The sequence below is a fragment of the Chiloscyllium punctatum genome, chromosome 39, assembly GCF_047496795.1.
Source record: "Chiloscyllium punctatum isolate Juve2018m chromosome 39, sChiPun1.3, whole genome shotgun sequence".
In the NCBI taxonomy this organism is placed as follows: Eukaryota; Metazoa; Chordata; class Chondrichthyes; order Orectolobiformes; family Hemiscylliidae; genus Chiloscyllium; species Chiloscyllium punctatum.
In genome coordinates, this window is record NC_092777.1 from 44,847,532 (window position 1) to 44,873,661 (window position 26,130).

Sequence of the window (26,130 nt, forward strand, 5' to 3'; positions counted from 1 at the left end):
TCCTCCAGACTGCTTCCCTTCCATTTTCTAATGCATTTATGCACCACAAGAGCTTCATTCTCTGAGGAATCTTCTACTTGTCAAATAGAAACTGTGCAGTATATTGTATGTCACCAGGATTAGAGCAAAGAATGATTATGTCAGACTCTAGGAGTACAGCTTTAGTACGGCTATGGATGTGTTGTATACATCGTAAGAGGGTGTAAACAAGGACAGGCCATTCAGCTTGCTGAGCCTCTTCCACGATTTAATTCAATCATGGTTACTCTGTATCTCCATTCACCTCTATTCCATAGCCATTAATAACTTTATCAGCCAAGATCTATCCATCTCAGCCTTGACATTTTCAGATCTAGCCTCAGCAGCCTTTTGGAGTGGTGTGGATGAGCAAGAGAAAGAGAATTCCATATTTCTAATCCCTTGTAGGAAGGAAGTCTTCCTGATTTCACTCCTGGTGGTCTAGTATCTAATTTGAGCATTATTTCCTCTTATTCTGGATTCCTCTGCCAAAGAAAACAGTTCAGTTTTAGCTGTCCTATCAAATTCTTTCACTTTTTAAAGGTCATGATCAGCTCACACCTTAATCATCTGCTCTCAAGGGAATACAAGTTTATACAAATGGCTATTACCTTTTAACCCTTTTAGTCTTGATAGCCTTCTTATGACTATGTATTATTGACCTTCCAAAGCCAATATATCCTTCCTCAGATGGAGTGCCCTAAACTGAATGCAATATTCAAGATGGGTTCTGACCAAGGAAATGCTGCCCTTGGAAGGCTCAGAGCAGAGATACAAGTTAAAAAGATGGACTATTAAAGCTTCAATTGTTGTAATCGCTAGCTAAAATGTCTACCTCAATGATTTATTGAGGTTCTAGGATTTTTAAAAAATGCATTGATAACAAATGAATTTAGGTTATGACGTAGTTTGGTGATTACAGGAGTTGGCTGAAACCTCTTTTTGGAATTCAAGGTGCAAATTCCTGAGGACTTGACTTCCACTGTCAGTATTTAGCAGGTTTCATACCAGTGACTGACAGCCTGCATGATGTCGATGTGCTAAATGACAGCAGTGAAAATCTGTCACATCCATTTGCACTTTAAACTCTGTTGAGAAAATTCACCCAAATTTAGTTGCTGATTCAGAAAGACTGAGCTCATCTGAGATTGGGAATTTGATTAACTACTGATGTGCTGTACGCAGTATTAACAAAAGCTGCAACAAGTTATTCAAATGCATCATATATGGCACTGCAATAATTTAATATTTTACCCTGCCTTTGCAATAGCTTGTTACAATTTTGAATCTTTTCAGGGTCAATGGGTTCAGTATCTGTTGCAAGGAGACCTTATGTTCCCTATGATCAGGAGTTTACCCTAACTGACCAATACTTATTTCAAACTAACATGACCAGAGGGTCATAAAATGACAACAATCTCTATGTTACAAGCACTGGATACTATAACAATGTGCAAACACATGTAATTCTCTAACTTCCTGAATGGCTAATTTATAAATGTCTTGCTAAAACAAAGCCAGGTACAAATCTTCACTCAGGTTTTCATAACTATCAGAGAATAATAGTTAGAACAAACTTAGCTTCACTTGGGTTTATGGTGATTTTCAACTCGTGTCTGCCCATTTCTCAATTGAATATTTGCAACCAGCAGATAAATATATGATGGGCATTCATTTGCCTATCTGATTCAAATTTAAAGTACAAAGTTAAAAATCACACAACACCAGGTTATAGTCCAACAGGTTTAATTGGAAACACACTAGCTTTCGCAGCGACGCTCCTTCATCAGGTGATTGTCACCTGATTACAATCACCTGATGAAGGAGCGTCACTGCGAAAGCTAGTGTGCTTCCAATTAAACCTGTTGGACTATAACCTGGTGTTGTGTGATTTTTAACTTTGTACACCCCAGTCCAACACCGGCATCTCCAAATTTAAAGTAGACCACCTAATCCATGCTAATGCCCAAAACTGGCAAGAGGCTGTTTACAAATGTAAATCATGTCTGATAACCTTACGTATCAATGTTAACTCGCACTATAATTCCTGTTTTACTGGTCATTGAGCAGACGAACCAATAGTCATTAAAGAGACTGATAGAATATTTACAGAAACAAATTGTTTCTGTCAAGATTTTATTTTTGTGGGTTCGAATTAGTCAAATATGATGTTTTAAGACATCATTCTGCCTTATCATAGTTGACATAAATATACAGGTCGTGCTGCTACAACGCATGTTTTGTTAATGAGAATTCACTATAATGCAATTAACAAATTAGAGACACTGTCTGTAAAGCATGAACTTTTGAAGTGTGTATTGGTTATAACGTGATTCTGGCCCCATTAGTTTAAATGGTGCTGCTATTACTCGATTTTCTTATAACATGGGATTGCACAAGAACAGAACTATCGCATTATAGCAGGAGTGAATATACATCCCCTCCAGGTGAAAAACAATAAATGTACATTAGAAAAAAAATATAAAAAGTATGTTATGTTTCAGGAATCATTTTATTCCTTCAAGACAGGTTGAATGGGAATAAGACAGAGGATGTAGAGGAACAATGCAATTCCTGTTGGTACCTGAGAAGCATTCATCCAAGAACGATTTAAATGACTGAAGAGGTGTATGTGTCTTTTGACTTGAGATTATTTCGCTAATCCCTTGTAGCAGTGTGTGGAGGACAAAACTGACTGCACATTGCTATGTTTCTGTACAGCTCGCAGCTCCATGTACCTGACTGTTACATGTTTATTAGGGAACAGGTTAGTTAGTTTGATAACAATGATGGGCCTATTAGACTTTCACTTGCAAATCAAGATGGCAGCACGTAGTACTCGTGAAATCTCTGAAGAGTCATTTTCAACTGATCTGAGGAGTAATGGTGCAGCGCTAATGTCACTGGGTTTGTAATCCAGAACCCGATACGAAATGAGACAACGAGAATCCAGAGAAAGGAAAAGTTGGTAGGAATAGGGAATGCTGGATGACTAAAGAAATTGAGGGTTTGGTTAAGCAAAAGACGGAAGCATATGTAAGGTATAGACAGGATAAAGCGAGTGAATCCTTAGAAGAGTATAAAGGCAGTAGGAGCATACTTAAGAAGGAAAGCAGGAGGGCAAAAAGGGGACATGAAATAGCTTTGACAAATAGAGTTAAGGAGAATCCAAAGGGTTTTTACAAATACATTAACGACAAAAGGGTAACTAGGGAGAGAATCAGCAAGGTGGCCTTTGTGTGGAGCAGCAGAAAATGGGGGAGATACTGAACGAGTATTTTACATCAGTATTTACTGTGGAAAAGGATATGGAAGATATAGAAAGCAGTGAAATAGATGGTGACACTTTGCAAAGTATCCATATTACAGAGGAGGAAATGCTGGATGTCTTGAAACACGTAAAGGTGGATAAATCCCCAGGATCTGATCAGGTGTTACCTAGAATTCTGTGGGAAGCTAGAGAGGTGATTGCTGGGCCTCTTGCTAAGATATTTGTATCATCAATAGTCACAAGTGAGGTGCCGGAAGACTGGAGGTTGGCTAACATGGTGCCAGTGTTAAGAAGGGTGGTAAGGACAAGCCAGGGAACTATAGACCAGTGAGCTTGTCGTCGGTGGTGGGCAAGTTGTTGGGGGAAATCCTGAGGGACAGGATGTACATGTATTTGGAAAGGCAAGGACTGATTAGGGATAGTCAACATGGCTTTGTGCGTGGGAAATCATGTCTCACAGACTTGATTGAGTTTTTTGAAGAAGTAACAAAGAGGATTGATGAGGGCAGAGCGGTAGATGTGATCTATATGGACTTGAGTAAGGCATTCAACAAGGTTCCCCATGGGAGACTGATTAGCAAGGTTAGATATCACGGAATATAGGGAGAACTAGCCATTTGGATACAGAACTGGCTCAAAGGTAGAAGACAGAGGGTGGTGGTGAAGGGTTGTTTTTCAAACTGGAGGCCTGTGACCAGTGGAGTGCCACAAGGATCGGGTGCTGGGCCCTCTACTTTTTGTCATTTACATAAATGATTTGGATGCAAGCGTAAGACGTACAGTTAGTAAGTTTGCAGATGACACCAAAATTGGAGGTGTAGTGGACAGCAAAGAAGGGTACCTCAGGTTACAACAGGATCTTGAACAGATGGGCCAATGGGCTGAGAAGTGGCAGATGGAGTTTAATTCAGATAAATATAAGGTGCTGTATTTTGGGAAAGCAAACCTTAGCAGGACTTATACACTTAATGGTAAGGTCCTAGAGAGTGTTGCTGAACAAAGAGACCTCGAAGTGCAGGTTCATGGCTCCTTGAAAGTGGAGGAGTTGGGAGGTCATGTTGCGGCTGTACAGGGCATTGATTCGGCCACTGTTGGAATATTGCGTGCAATTCTGGTCTCCATCCTATCGGAAAGATGTTGTGAAATTTGAAAAATTTCAGAAAAGATTAAAAGGATGTTGCCAGGGCCGGAGGATTTGAGCTCTGGGAGAGACTGAACAGGCTGGGGCTGTTTTCCCTGGAGCATCAGACACTGAGGGGTGACTTTATAGAGTTTTACAAAATTATGAGGGACATGGATAGGATAAATAGACAAAGCCTTTTCCCCAGGGTGGGGGAGTCCAGAACTAGAGGGCATAGGTCTTGGGTGAGGGAGGAAAGATATAAAAGAGACCTAAGGGGCAACTTTTTCATGCAGAGCGTGGTACGTGTATGGAATGAGCTGCCAGAGGAAGTTGTGGAGGCTGGTACAATTGCAACATTTAAAAGGCATTTTGATGGGTATATGAATAGAAGGGATTTGAAGGGATATGGGTCAGGTGCTGCCAGGTGGGACTAGATTGGGTTGGGATATCTGGTCGGCATGGACGGGTTGGACCGAAGGGTCTATGACTCTATGACCAATGTTCTGAGGAAATGGGTTCAATTCCTACCATGGTGGATGGTGAAATTAGAATTCGGTGATATCTGGAATACTGAACAAGCCTAATGGTGACCATTAAACAATTGCCATAAAACCCGATCTGGTTTACTAATGCCCTTTAGGGAAGGAGGTCTGCTGTCCTTATCTAGTTTGGCCTACACATGACTCCAGACCTGTAACAATGTGGTTGACTTGTATGATCTGCCCTGTATGTATTTAGGGACAGGCATTAACTGGTGGTGTGGATAGCAATGCTGAAAATGTGTTGCTGGAAAAGCTCAGCAGGTCAGGCAGCTGAAGAAGGGCTCATGCCCGAAACGTCGATTCTCCTGCTCCTTGGATGCTGCCTGACCTGCTGCGCTTTTCCAGCAACACATTTTCAGCTCTGATCGCCAGCATCTGCAGTCCTCACTTTCCCCCCGTGTGGATAGCAATGCCCACTTTGCATAAATAAATAAAAAAGCAGGTGCAAAGTTATAGCTTTGAACCAGATGAGATTCCAATGTATCAATGAATCTGAAATCTACATTATCCTGAAATCAATTTTCACTCCCCTCCAGTCCAAGTGCTGGTTCATGCTGGCGTTCAGATATATAGATGCCCACAGCTTTGTTACCCTTAATCAGTCTGTTTGAGTTTCCCCAAACAGTGCGTGCATCGAGGGTATTGAACCATGGAGCCCTTCACAGTTGAACATGATCCTGGCGGCACGGTGGCACAGTGGTTAGCACTGCTGCCTCACAGCGCCAGGGACCCGGGTTCCATTCCTGACTCAGGCGACTGACTGTGTGGAGTTTGCACATTCTCCCCGTGTCTGCGTGGGTTTTCCACCGGGTGCTCCGGTTTCCTCCCACAGTCCAAAGATGTGCTGGTCAGGTGAATTGGCCATGCTAAATTGCCTGTAGTGTTAGGTAAAGGGGTAAATGTGGGGGAATGGGTGGGTTGCGCTTCGGCGGTTTGGTGTGGACTTGTTGGGCCGAAGAGCCTGTTTCCACACTGTAAATAATCTAATCTAATCTAATCTGTCATTCCTGAGATGTAGGCACATACAGTTTCCAGCAGGGGTCCCTGGAATGCATTCAGGAGCAGGAGTTGAGGCTGATTTCTGTCCTCCCAACCCCAAGGTAATGGGGCCAGTCATAAAATCCCAAAGGCTGCTCTTGCTGAGATCTGCTCATTCATGGCAACTAACAACTGAACTAGGGACTTTTCAGCATGAAGTTACTTTCTTAATGGAGCTGTAATATAGTTTTCTTCTCATGGCATGCAAAATTATAGTGGATAGAGAAGGTTTAGAGATGAAGAATTAACACGTTTGTCAATGTGTTTGTGATTTTTCTCCTCTGTTGAATTATGTGGAGATGAACTAACACTTGATGAATATGAAAGGGTGCAATTCATTTAAAGAAATCAAAATCATCTGTGGAATGTTTCCAAAACTGTTTGGAGAAATATTTACATTTGGTTTTAATTCTATTGTCCTTGATATTATAAAGGGTAAACCCACAGGCATCTCAGACACCTGAAACTAATCAAGTGGTTATTTCAGATTAAAGAGGGTCCATACATCATATAAAATGATATCAGATTCAACAAAGTTAAGGCGATGAATGGTGTTCTTGTGAATGATAGACAATTCAAAGTAATCAACAGTGCCAGGAGATATTTGCAGCTAAGGACTTCCCAGTTTTGCCTTTCCTGCTCCAGTGCTTATTTCTCAGAGAATATTTGGTCTATCTTAATGTCTTTTAACCTAACACTAATCCCTAGCCCTAACACGAACCCTAACCCTAAACTTCCCCCACCCCCCAGCAGTGAAATCTCTCCATCATGTACTAGGGCCAAGTTAGGAGTGTGTGAGTGGTCCAATAACCTAAATATGAACTAATGCAGACCCTGCTGTGAAGGAGAATGTCTATTTAGCACCCTGCACTGCAGGTAAGGAAGGGAAATAGCTCCCAACTCTGAGTTCTGCTGGCTAGCCACTGTTGAAAATAAGTGGAAGAACTTCAATCATCCTGCAAAGCCAAAAATATTGAAATTTCCTGTTCAACCACCAACATTAACATTACCAATAACATCCATTGTTACAGCCACCACTGTGTACTCTTTGTGAACAACTCAGAGACTAATCTGTGCATGTTGTTAAACAATTTGTTTTGGACTCACTTTCTATTATATACTGTATATATATATGTGTGTTGCCTAATTATTCCTCACCATGTTTCCTAACTAATACACTCTTCTGTTAACTCAATAAAGTCTTTTAAAACAGAAATCCATTTGGTCTGGATAAAAAGCATCTACAAGGAAAGAGATCTGTCTTTAAAAACTTAAAAATGTGCAACTTAAAAATGTTTCCAAAGGGTGAGGTGAATAAAGAAGAGGAACCAGTTCACACACTTCACCAAAAAGTTTCAGGATTTGGATTAGCCCATCTGTATCAACAACGAATTGGGAAATCTTGCCTGGAGACTGGCCAAACGGTTTCTATGTTGCTGTTCACTGTTGATCCCCTCCTTAATATAACATGCAATGCAGCAATTCACCATAGTTATTTTGACTGCAAGTTCCTTCTCTGTAACCAACAAGAAAAACAAAACCAACAAATGGACAATAACCTCCAATTTCCTCTCATATCATTGATACCCCTAATTCTTCACTATCACTAATATTCTGGATCAATTCTCTGGAATTCCCTATCTAATACTATGATGACAGCAACATTATCACAAGAACGATACCAGTTCAATGAGTGGCCTCAATTTTATTTCCTCAAAGTAACAAAAAGCAAACAATAAATATAACCTCACCATCCTCTTCCCAAGGCTGTTTCTAATATCTGCTTCTTCTTCCTGGGTGGTCTCTCAGATTGGGAAATCGTGTCTCACTAACTTGTTTGAATTTTTTGCAGTGATGGCAAAGAAGATTAATGAAAGCAGAGAGTAGACATTGTCTTTATGGACTTCTGCAAAGCGTTTGACAAGGTTCTGCACAGTAGAACTTGCTAAGTAAGATCTTAGGTTCCAGGGACAGTGAGCCAACTGGATACAAAATTGCTTTGTAGGTAGGAGGAAGAGGGTGGTGGTCTGTGACCAGTGGTGTGACACAAGGATTAGTGCTGGGTCCACTGCTTTTTGTCATTTATATAAATGATTCGGATGTGAATATAGGAGGTATGGTTAGTAACTTTGCAGATGACAGCAAAATAGGTGGTGCAGTTGACATTGAAAATGGACCTTGATCAGATGGGCCTATAGGCCAAAGAGTGGCAGAGGAGTTTAATTTAGATAAATATGAGGTGTTGAATTTTGGGAAGGCAAATCAGGGGCAGGACTTACACAGTAAATGATAGGGCCCTTGGGAGTGTTGCTGAACAAAGAGACCTCAGGGTGCAAGTGTATAATTCATAGAATGTGGAGTCACACGTAGACAGGGTAGCAAAGAAGGCATTTGCCTTCATTAGTCATAACATTGAGTATAGGAATTAGGATGTCATGTTGCAGCTGTATAGGATATTGGTGAGGCTACTTTTGGAATACTGTGTACAATTCTGGTTGACTCCCTATTGGAAGGGTGTTGCTAAACTTGAGAAGGTGCAGAATAGATTTACAAGGATGTTGCTGAGATTGGAGAGTTTGAGCTAAAGTAAGAGGCTGAATAGGCTGGGGCTTTTCTCTCTGGGATATCAGAGTCTGAGGTGTGACCTTATCGAGATTTATAAAATAACGAGGGGCATGGATAGAGTAATTAGACAAGGTCTTTTCCCTGGGATGGAGGAGTCCAAAAACTAGAGGACATAAATTTAAGATGTAAGGGAAAGATTATTTATTTATTTATCCATTTATTCATTTTGTGGAGTGTGGGTGTTGCTTGCTGGCTAGCATTTATTGCCTATCCTTAGTAGCCCATGATTTAAAAAGGCCTTGAGGGCTAACCTTTTCATGTCGAGTGTTTATGGAATGAGGTGTCAGAGGAAGTGGTGGAGACTGACAATTTCAATATTTAAAAGGCTTCTGGATGAGTATGTGAATAGGAATGGTTTAGAGGGATGTGGGCCAAATGCTAGCAAATGAGGCTAGATGAAATTGGGATGTATGTTTGACCCAGATGAGTTGGACCAAGAGGTTTGTTTCTGTACTATATAACTCTATGACTCTAAGACTGATTCCAGAGTGTAACCTGACTTGATAGGCCATAAGTTTTGTATTTGTGATTTGATTATTATAGTGGTCAGTCACTAAACATGTCCAAAAGAGGCAATCAAGATTTATTTAACAAAATTCTCAACAAAAACAGCAAAAAGAAAGAGTCAAAGGTTTTTACAATGTTTTCCTTCAGGGATAGTCAATTGCTGCGAAGTATCATTCCTATCCTCATTTCTTTGTAAAAGGAAACGGTTTTTGGATTTCTTTTTTACAAAATTACAAAATTAATACAAAATAGTGTAACCACTTTACAATATAATAACAGCATCAATATAAATTAAGAAAACTAACTTCTAATCTACTCTACAAACTACCAAAACACAAAATAAGATAGAAGAAAGAAGACTCTTGATATAAAAAAAACTACAGTATAGTACATAACTAACAACAAAAAAGAGATTTTAAAAAGTCAATAAATAAATAAATAAGCAGTCAAAATAAAATTATATCAAATCGTAACAAGACCTGTAGTCATATGGGATTCTTCCTCGCAGGGGCCCCTGAACCGACAAACATCATCCTCACGCCAAAACAAAGGCCCGAGATAGTATGGCCAATACATCTACATCAGTGTAGTTCAAGAAGGCCCACCGGGTTCGATAATATAATTCCATTTTTTGGGGCACCATATTCATAAGGAAGTAGAGGGGAATATGTTCCATAACTATCCTATGCCAATTCGAAAGTCCTGGGAGACTTTCCGATATCCAGCTTGCCAAAATGTTTTTCCTCGCACAAAAGGAGAGGACAGTAAACAGTTTCTTCCCGTATGTATCTAGAGTCAGAAGATTTGGAAAGCCCAAAAGAAGAGACACCGGGTCCAACTCAATCTCCGTTCCCAAAATCTTTGCCAAGGCATTCGCCACACTGTCCCAGTATCTACGAATCATATGGCACGTCCACAAACAATGAGTGAGAGTACCAACTTCTATTTTACATTTAGGGCACATTCGGAACACTCCTGCCTTAAACTTTGCAAGGTGCTCTGGTGCTAAATGAGCCCTATGAAGTATATTCAACTGAATAGCTTGAGTCTTAATACAGATAGTGATCTTCCTGGCATTTTCCAAGGTATCCTCCCACATCTCTAAGGAGATTTCCATCCCTAATTCTTGAGTCCAGGTTTTATATAACCGTTCTGTGTCCTTCAATACCTTATTACCTAGCGAGTGATAGAGAGTACTGACTGAGGGTACACCCATTGGCCGGAGCACTCTCCTTTCCATATCTGATTTCTACGGATTAGCCATCAATGTGGTCTCGTACTTGAAAATATTGAAAAAGGTCTTTGCTAGGCAACCTGAACTTCTGTCGCAACTGTTCAAAGGACATCATGATCTCCCCATCGAACAGATCTCCCAAACAGGAGATGCCTCTGGACTCCCAACTATCCTCATTCTTTAATTTCTTACAGAACTGCTGAGGTTGCTTGGATGTTGGTGCACCTCCTCCAAAATCTCAACTTCACCTCTGCATGTCCCTGGTATATTCAATGCCTTTCTGGATATGCCTCCTTTATTTTGGGCAGTCACAAGCCAGAGACTTTCATGAGTTGAAAAGCATGTCCACTGTCTGGCTGGGAGTCTCCTGTCATAGCCAAATAGAACAGTTGCTTCAGGATTCCAGTGTCCAACGTTACACATTAGTTTTCCCATCCAGCTAATTTTGAGTGACAGGTACCTCAATGCTGAGTAAAACCACCTCAATTTTCCATGAATTAGTTTTGGAGAAGATGCTGCTTTTGGACCACTGTGTTACCATTGGATTTGAAGGATCTCTTGAAGGTATCGGAGATAACAATTTTCCAAGGCTTTGGGGTGCCTGCTATAGGATATTCAAAACATGTGGGAATGTGGGATCCTGGCTGCCTGATAAACCATGATCTTCATGATGGTTTTGAAATACTGTTCCTCAAAAAGTGTTTTCCTCTGTTGACCAAAGGTGGAATTGAAGCATTGGAGGCGATGATCAAATTCATTATTCATGTCTGTCTTTGTTGAGGAGAGATTCCCAATGAACAGAAAATGGCCTACATTTTCCAGGATCCAGCATTGATCTTGCTGCAGGAGATTCAACTGCATTGAGCATTTTTTTCAAGAGCCAACCCTCGCTGAGAGCCACACGTGGAAGGGAGTTCTGCAGGAGGGCAGGTGGGCATTGCTTGCTGAAGAGAACATTTTGAAGATTTCCTTCACTGATATTCTGTGCTCAGTTTGAACATCCTCTACTGTATTCTAAAATATTACATCCAGTTTGGTCTCTGTGCTTTTCTTGTCTGGAGTGAAGCTGACAATACCATTCCATTGCTAAAACACAGCACAGTCTCTGGAGCAGATTGAATCCCTGCTGAGATTCTGAAACACAGATGAATATACAGTAAAGATACTTCATAGGGCACCAGAGCAGCTTGCAAAGTTTAAGGCAGGAGTGTCCCCAATATGCCCTAAATGTAAAGTTCTGCGTATATTCCTGGTACAGCTGCACATTTTCATATCCCTTATCTATGAAGAAGACTGTGTGGCAGGGGATCTCTGGATTACTGTGATTGTGACCATACTGAAAAAGATAGCTAAGTCTGATTGTGGTAAATACAGATGAATTTCTTTTACTGTCTTTCACAGTGTAAATCATTGCCAGGACCCTCCTCATCCTCAGGCCCTGTGGCCAAGGAATTCTCCCAAATTCACAGAGCACTTTTTGCCTATTGAGAGGCACCACCAACATGATCTTCACTGCACAGCCTGATCAAGAAAGTTGCAAAGAAAAGCACAAAATACTGGGCATGTCCCCTCTTCAAATGCAGGAAAGGCTTTTTCTCTGTAAACCACTATAACCTCCTCAAATTTGCCAGTAGTTTGTCACCAGCCTCCACCTACTCCACAGTGATGGCTGTAATGGAGTCAAATGCAAGCAAAATTCTGAAGATGCTGAAACTCTGAAACAGACACAGTTTACCTCAATGAAGGCTGCAGTCAAATAAGGCTGCATCAATTTACCAAACCTGATCTCCATTTTCTTTGCTGCAAGTCAGCACCTCAACTCCAGAAAATTGTGGCTGCCACTCGGATGCTGCCTGATCTACTGTGCATTTCCAGCACCACTATAATCTTCACTATCTGCAGTCCTCAGTTTCGTCACAGCAAATTGTGCGCAGGCAACCTTCCCTCTGATTTTCTTTTTTGGCTGTGTGGACCTCTAAGATCTGAGCATGGCAGCGTTTTCTGGAAACAAATGTCAATGCCATGATCATGGTGTCGTGCCGACCATCCTACACGGAACCTCAGAGAAGGTCTGCACGTTTGCAATGGAGAGGGAACGTTGCCCGCTGGCAAGAAGATAATGTACAGAACATATAGGACACTATTTGACCTTCACTGCCCTCAGTCGAAAATCAAAACCACTCCACTTCAGTCATACAGCTTCATTAGATAGATGATACTTGTGTGTATGAGCGTTCACTCAGGAACTAAGCTCCAATTTGTTGTTGAGTATGCCTTCAAGGTGTATTAGAAAATGGGCTTTAAGTTAACACCTGAAGGTACTCTTCCAAACAGCTCTCACAGCCCACCATAAGCTCCCTCTGCAGCCAGTCATTGAGTAACAAAATTCAGCAAAACTAGCTGTGAGGGGTTCCCTGTGAGAAATCCTCACTAAGACAGTTATTAGCAGACACATGGGAGTCCACTAGGACAGCATTTTGATGTTTTCCCTTTTCTTTCCAAGAGGAAATATTTGGCTTCTGTGTGATGTCTGGTGACAATAGTTATGTTTGGTAATTTACCACACAGAGATCAACGGTCACTTTAGAACTTTTCTACCCACTACCAATGTTTTTATTAATATTGTTGATTGTGTGAAGCACGAAATAAGCCATGCAATCTGCGAATGCTATTGCTTTCAGATTAAATAACCTATCTGAACTCTGAATGGTGGATTTTTAATCATTGCGCCCTGTTGTATGATTAGGTCTGTATGTTTCAAATCATCCGTCAACTTGCTAAGCATACGATTTCTTGCAGAAATTACCTTTTAAGTTCACAATGTTTATACTAGGAAAGTTCTAATAATGCTGAATGACTGCTATCTTTTCAATGTTTACACTGCATCTCTGCTTCAAAGTAATTCAATGTGTCAGAGTTCTGTTGATTTTTCATCTGAGCAAATAGGATTTTCTGACAAAAAAACTAAGTATAGCTGTTTTCATCAGGAATTCATAATTAGCTTCACATGTCATGGGCTTGACTTCAACTATTTCTAATGAGTAAGCAAAGGGTATAGGTCACTGTAGATCATGGGGTGCGCTGGCATTAGGAGCAAATGTAATTATAAGTGAAACAGCTTACACTTCAGAGAAAATGAGTGCCATAAAGTTTAAAAAAATCCATGTATGGAACAAATCTATCCTATAGTAAAGCCTGCTGTAGTCAGACTTGCTCTTAAAAGGACATCACATTTATCGGCAAGCATTTTTCAGGTCTTTGTAAATGCATAATTCAATGATGTAAATGTAAGATTTATTTTCCTCTCCCTTGTGCCTCAGTAACCCTTGGTTCTCAGGACAATGAGAAGTGAAAAAGAGCTGAAGACTGTGACATATGGCCTCTGTCACTTTTGGGAGCCCTGGAGTTTCCAAATAAGGCGTGGAGACTCAGATCTTTTGTGTTCCAAGCAAGCAGAACTGTGTGACTGAACTAAGGGGAACCTTGCAAAGCTTTCTGCCTTAATTTCCTGTTAAACCAATCAGACACTACCCATTTCAATGAGTATCCATATGTAACAGTTGTTGGGCTTTGCATCAAACTTGCTGCACTTGGCTGCTCTAAGAAGGTCAGAAACCAAAATCAAGTGATTGATGAAAGTTCAATAACTCGTTCGGACAAAGAATCAGTTGGAAGACTCTAAGGTCTGCATGTCTTCTGGCTGCTGATCATGGATAGGAGATAGAAGACTGAATTGCAAGTGACCATTAGATTTCTGATCCTAAATTCCAAGTGAAAGAAAAGGATTGACTTGTTTCGTCTTGCCTTGGATCTAGTTAATGGCCAAACCTCACAAATACAAACATAGCTAGGGAGAAATGAACATTATTACCTTGCCAAATTTATGCATAACATCAGTATGATGAAGAGTTGGCAAGTCATCTTGCACCCCAATGAAAAGTGGTCTTTGAATGCTCATTTACACAAAGGCTTCCTTACTTTACCTCATTTCTTCATTAATCTTCAATGACTTGGCATTAATTATGAGAGAACTGAAAGCATTAGATTAGGCTTTGCATATTAAATGGGTTTCAGCCAAGGCATCCAAGTCAGAGGGGATACTTTGTACTTTCTCAGCAGCCCACCTACAGCATCATCATTGCACCATAAACAGCGAACAGTGGGTCACTGTTTAAAAGTAAGGGGTTGCCCATGTTTTCCAGAGATAAAGCATTTTTACTCTCACAGACTGTCACGGGTCTTTCGAACTTTCTTCTTCAAAAGGCTTTGTGAGCAGCATCCTTGAATATTTTTAAGATAGAGGTAGATGACCTCTTGATGAGCAGGCGCTGCACAAATATCAAAAAATAGGCAGAGTTGAGGTTACAATTAGGTCAGCCATGATGGAGCAGGTTCCAGGGACCGATTGGCTTCCTCGTCCACCTAATTATATGTCTATGATTGCCTTTGCTCACATGGAAATCTATCCTACAGGAACTTCCTGCATGCATTCCCATGGTTAAACCATTGGCTGCAGCTGGGCTTCAAGCACTAACTCCACTGGAAAATATCTGCTGTCATTTTGATGTCCATCTGTCTTTGAAACCTTCCCCCCCAGCCCCAAACATGTAGTGAGACAAAATGTGTATTGCAATGTTGCAACTGGCATTTTCAATTTCATTTATAATCATGAATCAATTGAATCCAAAACTCTAGCAGCTTTAACATATTGCACGCCTCCAAATTATGAGGGGCATGGATAGGGTAAATAGACAAAGTCTTTTCCCTGGGGTCAGGGAGTCCAGAACTAGAGGATATAGGTTTAGGGTGAGAGGGGAAATATATAAAAGAGACCAAAGGGGTGACTTTTTCACACAGAGAGTGGTACGTGTATGGAATGAGCTGCCAGAGGAAGTGGTGGAAGTTGGTACAATTGCAACATTTAAGAGGCATTTGGATGGGTATATGAATAGGAAGGGTTTGGAGGGATATGGGACGCGTGCTGGCAGGTGGGACTAGATTGGGTTGGGATATTTGGTTGGCATGGACAGGTTGGACCAAAGGGTCTGTTTCCATGCTGTACATCTCTATGACTCTATAACTCTATGACTGTAGAATGTGATTGTAGCTGTACAAATGAAAAAAAAACACCTTGTATTGCAAATGGGCTGGTTGCTACAACATCCAGGAACTGAGTTGTTTTTGCTGAATCATTTCCCAAAGCAATTATATACTCCGCGAACTAGCCATTATGACAGAGCAACTCCAAACTAAATATTAGCCACTTAAATTTTCATCTCTTTTCTTTTGCCTTTACCCCAACCATCGATTAAGCCATTAGACACTTTAGCAGACTATTATGTAAAGCCTTTCATTGAACACCTCACTCTCTGTGGCTTCTTCTAACAGAAGCTTAACTCATAACCTTTTATGTACATATGGAGCAAAAGAGGACTTTGTGGTACCACACTACGAAAGGGGTCACAAGATCACAATGTAGAACTAAATGCAGATTATGCAAGCCACCTAACACATCCATCTGAACATGAAAGAAAGGAGCAAATATGTCAGGCTCTTTTATTTTCAACTTGTCACGGATGGATCAAAGTCAGGCCTGAGGCAGAAAGGAAGGTGGGGTGATGCCCAAGATCAGCTTGTTTTAAAGCCTGCCTTCATTCACTGGGATGTCAGTCCAGTTTTGTGAATAAGATTGAAGCTTGCTTGTCCTTCTGCCACCAATTCCCCACCATACCCTCTACAAGTAATCTGACCATTACCTCAAAAGAGCTGTAGTCCTTTCCATACAAACTCATCCAATATCCACGATGGACAGAACACAAACCTAGGAATAACAATGGGAAAGCTTTGAAAGGTGCATGAAATAAATAAGTAATCATCCATTCACACTTCACTTGAAAAATATTGTTTCCCATAGGGACTTGTAAAACCATCAGTCAAAGATGCAGTAATTCAAATCTTCCTTGAACATTTTCACTCTTAAATCTGTCAAAATAAGTAAACAGCCATTCAGAAACCTTTTCAATATACATTTATGCTATTGACTGCTCATAAAACTGTCAATCAAATAACAGTCAGTTAGCTGAATGGCTAGTCTACAATGCAGAGTAATACGAACAGCATGCGTTTAATTTCTGCACTGCCAGAGGTTACATGAAGGTTTCTCTCCTTCCCAACCTCTTCCCTCACCTAAGGCATGGTAATCTTCACATTAAACCACCATCAGTTTTCTCTTTCTAATGAGAGAGCAGCCCTGTGGTCTGTTAGGATTGCGGAGACTTTACCTTTACCTGTACCCTTTACAATTGTGTAAACAATTCATATGGAGCTAAATCCATTGGTGGACCGTTGAGCTGAGCCACATACTCATAGTGAGTTTTTTTGCACAGCTGAATAATAAACTTGCCAGAGCTCAAAATAACTGTGCCTTTTAATATGCCTGAATAGATGCTCATCTATCCATTTTTATATACAAAGACTCAACAGATGGATTTTCATAGCAGGCAACTATTCAGCTATTACAATGCTTCAGCAGTCATTTGGATTTAAAATTCATGTGAAAAGTCAAAGTTCAGGGTCCATACCAACTCATCCAGTATCCACTATATTCAGAATACAAGCCTTGTAATTCTTGATTCATTATACCATTGAATACATAACAACATGTTAACCACTGGAGAAAGTACTCAAATGCACTTGAACACTTACACAATGCCTGTCAATTTGATAGGCATTTACTATTCACTTCACTGAAAGCATCTTTAAATTTCCATATGATCCTTAATTATGACATTTGAATTTGACAAGACATTTAAGCTGAACTATTGAAAAGTTCACAACTCAGGTTCCTGTCTCCTCTGAGGTAGTATGAGTCACATCTCCTAACGAAACTTACCCAATTGTATGGAAAGAGTTGACCCTTAAATGCTCAACCCTGCTATGGAGAAGAAAACAGTCGAATTTCTGGACACAGGTTAGCCGTCTGCATCTTTTCCAAACGCCATATCAACCCTATTATAAGAGATTGTCAAGAATATTGGCATCAGGTTCCACCAGCCATTTTTCAACACCTCACCTCCATTCCAACATGTTTCAATAAATAAAATTCTGGCCCTATTAAGGGCTCTCTTACATCTCAATATCTAGAACTGGATATGCTACTTAATTCCAGTTAGAACATTGTCTAGCATCAAGACAATTATTAAAAGAATATGGGACCATAGAACCATAGGGGACATAACCTGCAATCAGCTGATTTCTGATGTAAAGCCCATACAGTCACATCACCTCCACTGTTTTAAAGAAAAGATCAGATATTTATCTGCTTCCTTATTAAAGTCTCATCAAGATTCTAGTTCTATGGATTTTATAGGGTATTCCCTCTATAAAAACATTCCTTCTAACCTCTCTTTATTCTTCTGGTAAATTTAAATTCTTTAAATTTGTGCCTTCTCATTACTCACTTTCAAGTAGTTTTACTTACAATTTTACACACATCCATCAGAGCTGTTCTTAATCTTCTTTGTGTCAGCAAACAATCCACAGATTGTAAAGTCCCTTTTTTATGAAATTGTCTTCAAGAATCTCTTCAGCATACACAGTACATCCTTGACCGTCTAAAATCAAACAACCAACAAAGGAGTAATGGCCCAATGATATTCCAATGGTCAGAGAACTGTTCAAAGAACTGATACTGGAGCTGTGGTTGTACGTTGCAGAATTCTTGATACAGCTAATTCTATATGACTTAACTGGAAAATTGGAACTTCAATGGATAATTTCTCTGCATAGGGAACTTTCCAAATATGTGCCCTCAATTCTGAGAGTTCTGGGAGTTCTGAATCATTTAAACTAACGAGGGAATGTCAAGAAGGGTGAAAACTTTGTTTTGGGTAATGATTAAACTGAGTCAGCACTGATCTGCTTCCATCCCCACTATCTCCCCTGATCCAATGGCCTGCAAGCCTACCCTGTTCAATGCCAGCTAACCCAACACACCTGATGGTGCCACAATCTGAGCAGAAGTCATAATCAACATTACCTCCATCCCCAGCTTGCCCCAGCCCTGGCGTACCTAATGCCACCCCCTCCCCCTACACCAAATGCCACAAGTCCTCCCATCCTCTGTGGCCCTATACCATCCTGCCCTGACTAATCCAGCCCTGACACAATCAACACCAGCCCCCCATCCTTTACCCTACCTAGCCCCAAACCCATCAGTTATGTTAGGTACTTGTCCACCTACCTGGCTCTCAATCCCCTTCACCCATCAGCACCTTATCACTTGGCACTCATATGGAGCACAACTAACCCATCGAACTGCCATGCGACCTCTTCATTTTTCTTAGACACTTTTTTTTCCTCAGGTGGGCGGCACGGTGGCACAGTGGTTAGCACTGCTGCCTCACAGCGCCAGAGACCCGGGTTCAATTCCCGCCTCAGGCGATTCTCTGTGTGGAGTTTGCACATTCTCCCCGTGTCTGCGTGGGTTTCCTTCGGGTGCTCTGGTTTCCTCCCACAGTCCAAAAATGTGCAGCTTAGGTGAATTGGCCATGCTAAATTGCCCGTGGTGTTAGGTGTAGGGGAATGGGTCTGGGTGGGTGCGCTTCGGCAGGTCAGTGTGGACTTGTTGGGCCGAAGGGCCTGTTTTCACACTGTAAGTAATCTAATCTAAATTGCTGTCAATGTGCCTTTGAGACTCCTCCAGAAGACAACAAGTGTCTTAAAAAAATGGCATGCATTGGCAGGTGATGCTGCTCCCTGTGGTCAATGGTTTTCTCCTTGGTGTCATCCAAAGGACTACGAACTAACCAGGCTCAAACTCTTAGCTGAAAAATATCACCAATGGATAAGTGGGTAATTTTAAAGAGGTAAGTCAAATCTATACCACTTTGTGCAACATCTATGTTCTGTCTGTAAAAAATGACCCTGAGCTTTCAGTTGCCTGCCACTTCAACACACCACCATGTTCCTTGGCTAACATCTCTGTCTCATACTTTCTGCAGTGTTCCAGCGAAACTCAGCACAACCTCAAAGAACAATTATCATTTTCTTAGGAACCCTGCAACCTTCTGGACTCAATATCAAGTTCAATAATTTTCAGGCTTGAGTACTTTCTGCCATGTCCTATGTCCCCATTAGCAGCTGTTCAATCTCCCAGGCTGACCTTTACCCATTCCTCTGCCTACCCAACTACAGTTCTCGCTGTCCCTGGGCTCCATCTCCACCTATTGTTTACTCCTTCCCCTTCCCCCACTCCTTCTCTATCACATATAACCAATCTTTTTCTTGCTATTATCAGTTTTGAAGAAGGGTCACTGGATCCGAAACATTAACTCTTCTTTCTCTCCATACTTGCTGCCAGACTTGCTGAATTTTCCAGTAATTTCTGATCTTGCTTCTAACTTCCAACATCCACAGTTCTTTGATGTTTTGATTGTAAATCTTTCTATTTGCATTTTTTCTGTAATTCATAACTGGTGTTATTGATCTCATTAAAAAATATTAAATCATATTTTGTTTGAGGCACGGTGATAGCCCATTAGATGGTAAATCATTTGCAAGTAGTGGATAGATGTCATATGATCTGGCATCGTCACATGATAAGTCTCCATGAATGTATCAAGCAAGTGTTGGCAATCAGTTCAAGATCCACCTGCACCTTTATAAGGTATTAGCTGAACGTTGAGGATAATGAAAGAGGAAGAAAAGGAGCTTAATTAGAGACTTTCAAATACCATTATCTGATCCCCAGTAAGGCCCAGTAAACTTTCCTACCTTGGGACTTCAAGTTATGGGCATTTACATTTATGGCAAGGCGTCTTATTGTTAAAAAAAAAACAGTGAAAGAATTTGAGTAAAGACTGGCACAATATTGATTGGATACATACATCAACTATTTTTTGTTGAACACTGCTCTGTGAATTGTTACCTGTCCAAAAATGGACTCGCGAATTAGAGTTAAGTGTGGTTTTTGCCTGAAGGCCCTGTTAAGGTCATTAGTACTAAACTCAGTTGCGCAATCAACTTAAAAGGTATTTCACTTCATTTTGGGGCTTGAGGTAATGAGCCAAAAGAACAGGAAAATTATGGAATATCATTGTAGCATTAACTGAAGGTGGCATTCTGAAAGTGGAACCAGCCCTTCTCAATTCAGTCTCTTCATCTTATTCAGGCTCCTCCCCACTCTGCAGCTTGTAACTGTATTAGCGTTATATTATATGCATACAACTGAATGTCTGCAGTGTCTACTCATGTGAGAAATGCATTGGTCCCAAGAGAGACCTTATGTTAAAGGGGGCCATTCATGCCCTTGAAACACTAATAAAATTCAATGCTGCATCTGCCTAACCCTTTAAATATTGCTTATTGAATTCTCTCATGCATTTGAAACTTGTAAATTAATGATTAAATCTTTTTGTGTGGAATTTGGTTTTAGTTAGTGAAATAAATAAATGAAACAAATGGAAAAGCTGCCTTGTTTGATGTGAGCTCAGGGCACCTTACATATTGTACCATTACTTTACACTCTCAACAGTTTCTTCCTGACTACTGTAACACTTTTCAATCCCTCTTTCATTTTTAAGAGCCATTTACATCAGTGCGATGCATCTACACCCTGCCTAAAGATTGAATACATCCAATCACTTTACATAAAGTTTGGTTCTTAGACTTTGTCCTGATGTTAATATCCTTCTTGATAGTTGTTCCAAAGCTTCTTTCTGAAAATAAGCCTCATGCTGAAAGGCAGGCATTCAATATTATCCTCAATGTGTATTGGAATATCTTTTGTTTCAAAGCAATTTTCAATGCTTGTAACTGTACAGAGACAACCAAAACACAAAAGACTGAATCTTACTTTTTTTTTGGCTAAGTCCAAGTTTTGTCGAGTTTCGATTTTCTTGCAGCTTCTTGCCAAATAAATTCTCGCCACATTAATTGCTGACCCTACCCCTGGCGTCCAATTTCCATTCCACGTCACCAAGTGCTGTTCAGAGAAAAACTCACCATTCAATAGATATCCCCTCCTGTCACCAGCATCCGTGTATCTATGCCACCCCTGAAAGCCCACTTTGCACCTGGAGGAATGGTGGCATTTGGCAGTTGTCCTGCTATGTTTTTGGAGTCTATCAGGTGAAATGACTGAAAAGGGGAGGTTGGCCCTGTGCCTCTCCAGGGACCTGGAGTGCAGGTCAATGGGATGGTGCAACTGAAAGGTGCCATTTTCCCAGGGGACACTGTGCAACTATACAATGCCAGCTGGCTCAGAGATTACCATTTGGGTCAGTGCCATCTGAGGATGTGGAGGACAATGCTGAAAGAAGATCAATGACGGTGTCTACACAGTTAGGATAAGTTCCATACCCTGTTTTCTGCTACTTCACACTCATTGTATCTCCGCTAACACACCACCTCCCACCAGAGCTCATGCTTTGACATCCCCTTTTGTATGCAACACCTTCCCTCTCTCACTCTCATTAATAGACTCCCTCACCTGATGAGATGGGATCGAAATTGGATACAAACAGTAAGGACAGCAATTAGTGTGACATTCCTCATGAAGGGCTTATGCCTGAAACATCGACTCTCTTGCTCCTTGGATGCTGCCTAACCTACTGTGCTTTTCTAGTACCACACTTTTTGATTCTGATCTCCATCAGTTGCAATCCTCACTTTTGCCCCACCATCTTCCCACAATGCTATCACTGCATTCCCACTGTGCTGCCTCCTCACTCCTTTGGAATACCTCAACAACTTTTCCCTGCATGCACTGGGAGTAATAGCTGTGCCATCCGCTTGCATCATATTAATTTGACCCCCTTATGTCATTGCAGTGGAAGACATCCCCTAACAGGGCAGTGATGCTGTACGATGTGCCTGTTAGCTATATTCTTACCCACAACCAGTCACAAGTCTTTGCCCTCACAGGAGAAGAGCAAGACCCCTCCTGTGGGAATGCAGAAACTTTTGTGCCGCATCAGTTGAATAACTATCACTTCCTGATCCACTGCAACGTTGACATTAACCAAACAGCTTGTGTCTTCCATTGAACACCACTTCTAAACAAGGACCTCAACACCTCTGTCTCGTGTGGTCTCCAGCCTCCCAAGTACCTCTGCAGAGAACCTCTCATCTCTCCCAGAAGACATGTCTTTGACCTTTGGGGGTGACAGTGGTGGCCCTGGAGGAAATATTGACAAGACTGTCTTCGGCATGCCGCACCAGCTCCAATACTGACATCTCAATAAGGTTGATAGGTGCACAGTGTGTGGGATCAGAGGCTGGAGTCTACTGCACTGCAACTGTTCTGAAGGTGTGTGACAGAGAAATGCACCATTGGCACTTGGAGAACTTTGGCTGCTGCAATGTGCCAGGGTGGTGCAAAACCAAGATTGGTCAATGCTGCAGGATAGCAAGGCAGGAAGCACCCTGAGTGTCTGTGTCATGATGAACAAGGGTCTGCAGCCAAGGTTCTTCCCCTGTCCCCTGTCCAATGATAGGAGGCGCTAGAAGAATGGAGGTTGGCTAACGTGGTACTACTGTTTTCAAAGATGGTAAGGATAAGCCAGGGTACTATAGACCAATGAGCCTGACATCAGCAGTGGGCAAGTCGTTGGATGGAATCCTGAGGGACAGGATTTACATGTGTTTTGAAAGGGAAGGAATGATTAGGGATAGTCAACATGGCTTTGTGCGTGGGAAATCATGTCTCACATACGATTGAGTTTTTTGAAGAAGTAAAAAAGAGTATTGATGAGGGCAGAGCAGTGGATGTGATCTATGTGGACTTCACTGAGGTGTTCGACAAGGATCCCCCTGGGAGACTGGTGAGCAAGGTTAGATCACATGGAATACAGGGAGAACTAACCATTTGGATACAGAACTGGCTCAAAGGTAGAAGACAGATGGTGGTGGTGGAGGGTTGTTTTCAGACTGGAGGCCTATGACCAGTGGAGTGCTGCAAGGATCGGTGCTGGGCCTATTCCTTTTCATCATGTATAGAAACGATTTGGATATGAACATAGGAGTTATAGTGAGTAGTTTGCAGATGATACCAAAATTGGAGGTGTAGTGAACAGCAAAGAAGGTTACCTCAGATTGCAACGGGATCTTGAACAGATGGGCCAATGGGCTGAGAAGTGGCAGATGGAGTTTAATTAAGATAAATGTGAGGTGCTGCATTTTGGGAAAACAAATCTTCACAGGACTTATACACTTAATGGTAAGGTCCTCAGGAGTGTTGATGTGCAAAGAGACCTTGGAGTGCAAGTTCATAGCTCCTTGAAAGTGAAGCCACAGTTAGATAGGATAGTGAGGAAGGTGTTTGGTATGCTTTCCTTTATTGGTCAGAGCATTGAGTACAGGAGTTGGGAGGTCATGTTGCAGCTGTACAGGACATTGGTTCAGCCACTTTTGGAATATTGCATGCAGTTCTGTGTACCATGAAAGGGTTCAGAAAAGATTTATAAGGATGCTGCCAGGGTTGGAGGATTTGAGCTATAGGGTGAGGCTGAACAGGCTGGGGCTGTTTTTCCTGGAACGTCGAAGGCTGAAGGGTGACCTCAAAGAGGTTTATAAAATCATGAGGGGCATGGATAGGGTAAATAGACAAGGTCTTTTCCCTGGGGTGGAGGAGTCCAGAACTTGAGGCCATCGGTTTAGTTTGAGAGGGGAAAGATATTAAAGAGATCTAAGGGGCAACATTTTTCAAGCAGAGGGTCGTGGGTGTATGGAATTAACTGCCAGAGTAAGAGGTGGAGGCTGGTACAATTGCACCATTTAAAAGTCATCTGGATGGGTATATGAATAGGAAGGGTTTAGAGGGATATGGGCAAGGTGCTGGCAAATGGGACAAGATTAGGTTGGGATATCTGGTCAGCATGGACGAGTTGATCCAAAGGGTTTGTTTCCGTACTGTACATCTCTATGACTCTATGCCTCTAAGTGGTTACTGCAACCCACACCCATACCCATCTGCTTGCTTATCCTGCCTATTCTGAATGTTTTCTTGCCCAAACACCACCATCCATTTCCTCTGTGCCCATCCCATCTACTGCACGGACTTCACACTTTTCCAGGTTCCCACCCACACGTACTAGTACCTGCAGCTGTCTGCTTCTCCTCCCTCTAACTCCCCCTTAATTTCTGTGGATGGATTGACTACGGCTCACTCTCTTGTGTGTGTGACCTGACCACCAGGCCAGGCAAGAGCTATACAGACCCCTGATCAGTGACCTCTGGCAGTTCTCCCCAATGAACTGGCCACTGTGGAGACAAAGCACTCACGATGGCCCACTCCCTGAACACTGTGCAGTGCCGTCCTGATTGGACGCCTGGCCACATCCAAAGCCTAGGACCAGTATCGGAGGCTTCCCTTGACTAACTGTGCCAGGCCCTCTGTCTGACGGCTGTCCCAATGGCTTTACTGATTGCTATTTGCCCAAAATTTTGAGACGTGGCCAACTGCTTGCTGCAGATGCAGTGTGCTTGGCATTAACACTGCTGCCACACAGTACAGGTGTGACATTGACTTGGCATACTGCCAAATGACAGCATGTACACACTCTTGTCTGAGGACTGCTGAGCAGCAGCTGCCTCATTGATTGGCTGTGCCAATTGCCACTGCAAGGCACAGCATGTTGAGACATACGAGCTGCAGACATGCTGGTAGGTGCCAGGTGAATGCATGCTAGGAGAGCAAGTAAGCATCTGTGATAAGCAACCTGGTCCAACCATGAGCTGCGTGTCAGTCCCTGTATGGTAACTGAGCCCAATGCAGCAAGGCACTGCTGGTTGCTGGTGTGCCATGCTATGCAAGTCTGTACTGCAAAGGGCACACTGCCAGTGCATTGGAGAGGTGCCAGGATAATAGACAATAGACAATAGACAATAGACAATAGACAATAGATGCAGGAGTAGGCCATTCTGCCCTTCGAGCCTGCACCGCCATTCAATATGATCATGGCTGATCATTCCTAATTAGTATCCTGTTCCAGCCTTATCTCCGTACCCCTTGACTCCACTATCTTTAAGAGCTCTATCCAATTCTTTCTTAAAAGAATCCAGAGACTGGGCCTCCACTGCCCTCTGGGGCAGAGCATTCCACACAGCCACCACTCTCTGGGTGAAGTAGTTTCTCCTCATCTCTGTCCTAAATGGTCTACCCCGTATTTTTAAGTTGTGTCCTCTGGTTCGGCACTCCCCCATCAACGGAAATATGTTCCCTCCTGCCAGAGTGTCCAATCCTTTCATAAGCCTATACGTTTCAATCAGATCCCCTCTCAGTCTTCTAAACTCAAGGGTATACAAGCCCAGTCGCTTCAGTCTTTCCGTGTAAGGCAATCCTGCCATTCCAGGAATTGACCTCGTGAACCTACGCTGCACTCCCTCAATAGCCAGAATGTCTTTCCTCAAATTTGGAGACCAGAACTGTACACAGTACTCCAGGTGTGGTCTCACCAGGGCCCTGTACAGCTGCAGAAGCACCTCTTTGCTTCTATACTCAATCCCTCTTGTTATGAAGGCCAGCATGCTATTAGCCTTCTTCACAACCTGCTGTACCTGCATGCTTGCCTTCATTGACTGGTGGACAAGAACACCCAGATCTCTCTGAACAGCCCCTTTACCTAATTTGATACCATTGAGGTAGTAATCTGCCTTCCTGTTCTTGCCACCAAAGTGGATAACCAGACATTTATCCACATTAAACTGCATCTGCCATGCATCTGCCCACTCACCTAACTTGTCCAGGTCACCCTGTAATCCCCTAACTTCC

At 42.0% G+C, this 26,130-nt stretch overlaps 1 long non-coding RNA gene across 1 annotated transcript in view; it reads right to left on the minus strand.

The window, feature by feature from the left end:
• Window positions 1-17,361, minus strand: part of LOC140463999 (uncharacterized) — a 36,237-nt gene extending 18,876 nt beyond the window's left edge. The window contains exons 1-2 of the long non-coding RNA XR_011954838.1: window positions 17,251-17,361; window positions 16,115-16,179 (exon numbers count right to left, since the gene is read on the minus strand). This is a non-coding gene — a long non-coding RNA (uncharacterized lncRNA). The remainder of the gene's footprint in view (window positions 1-16,114; window positions 16,180-17,250) is intronic.
• Between the last annotated feature and the right edge of the window lie 8,769 nt (window positions 17,362-26,130).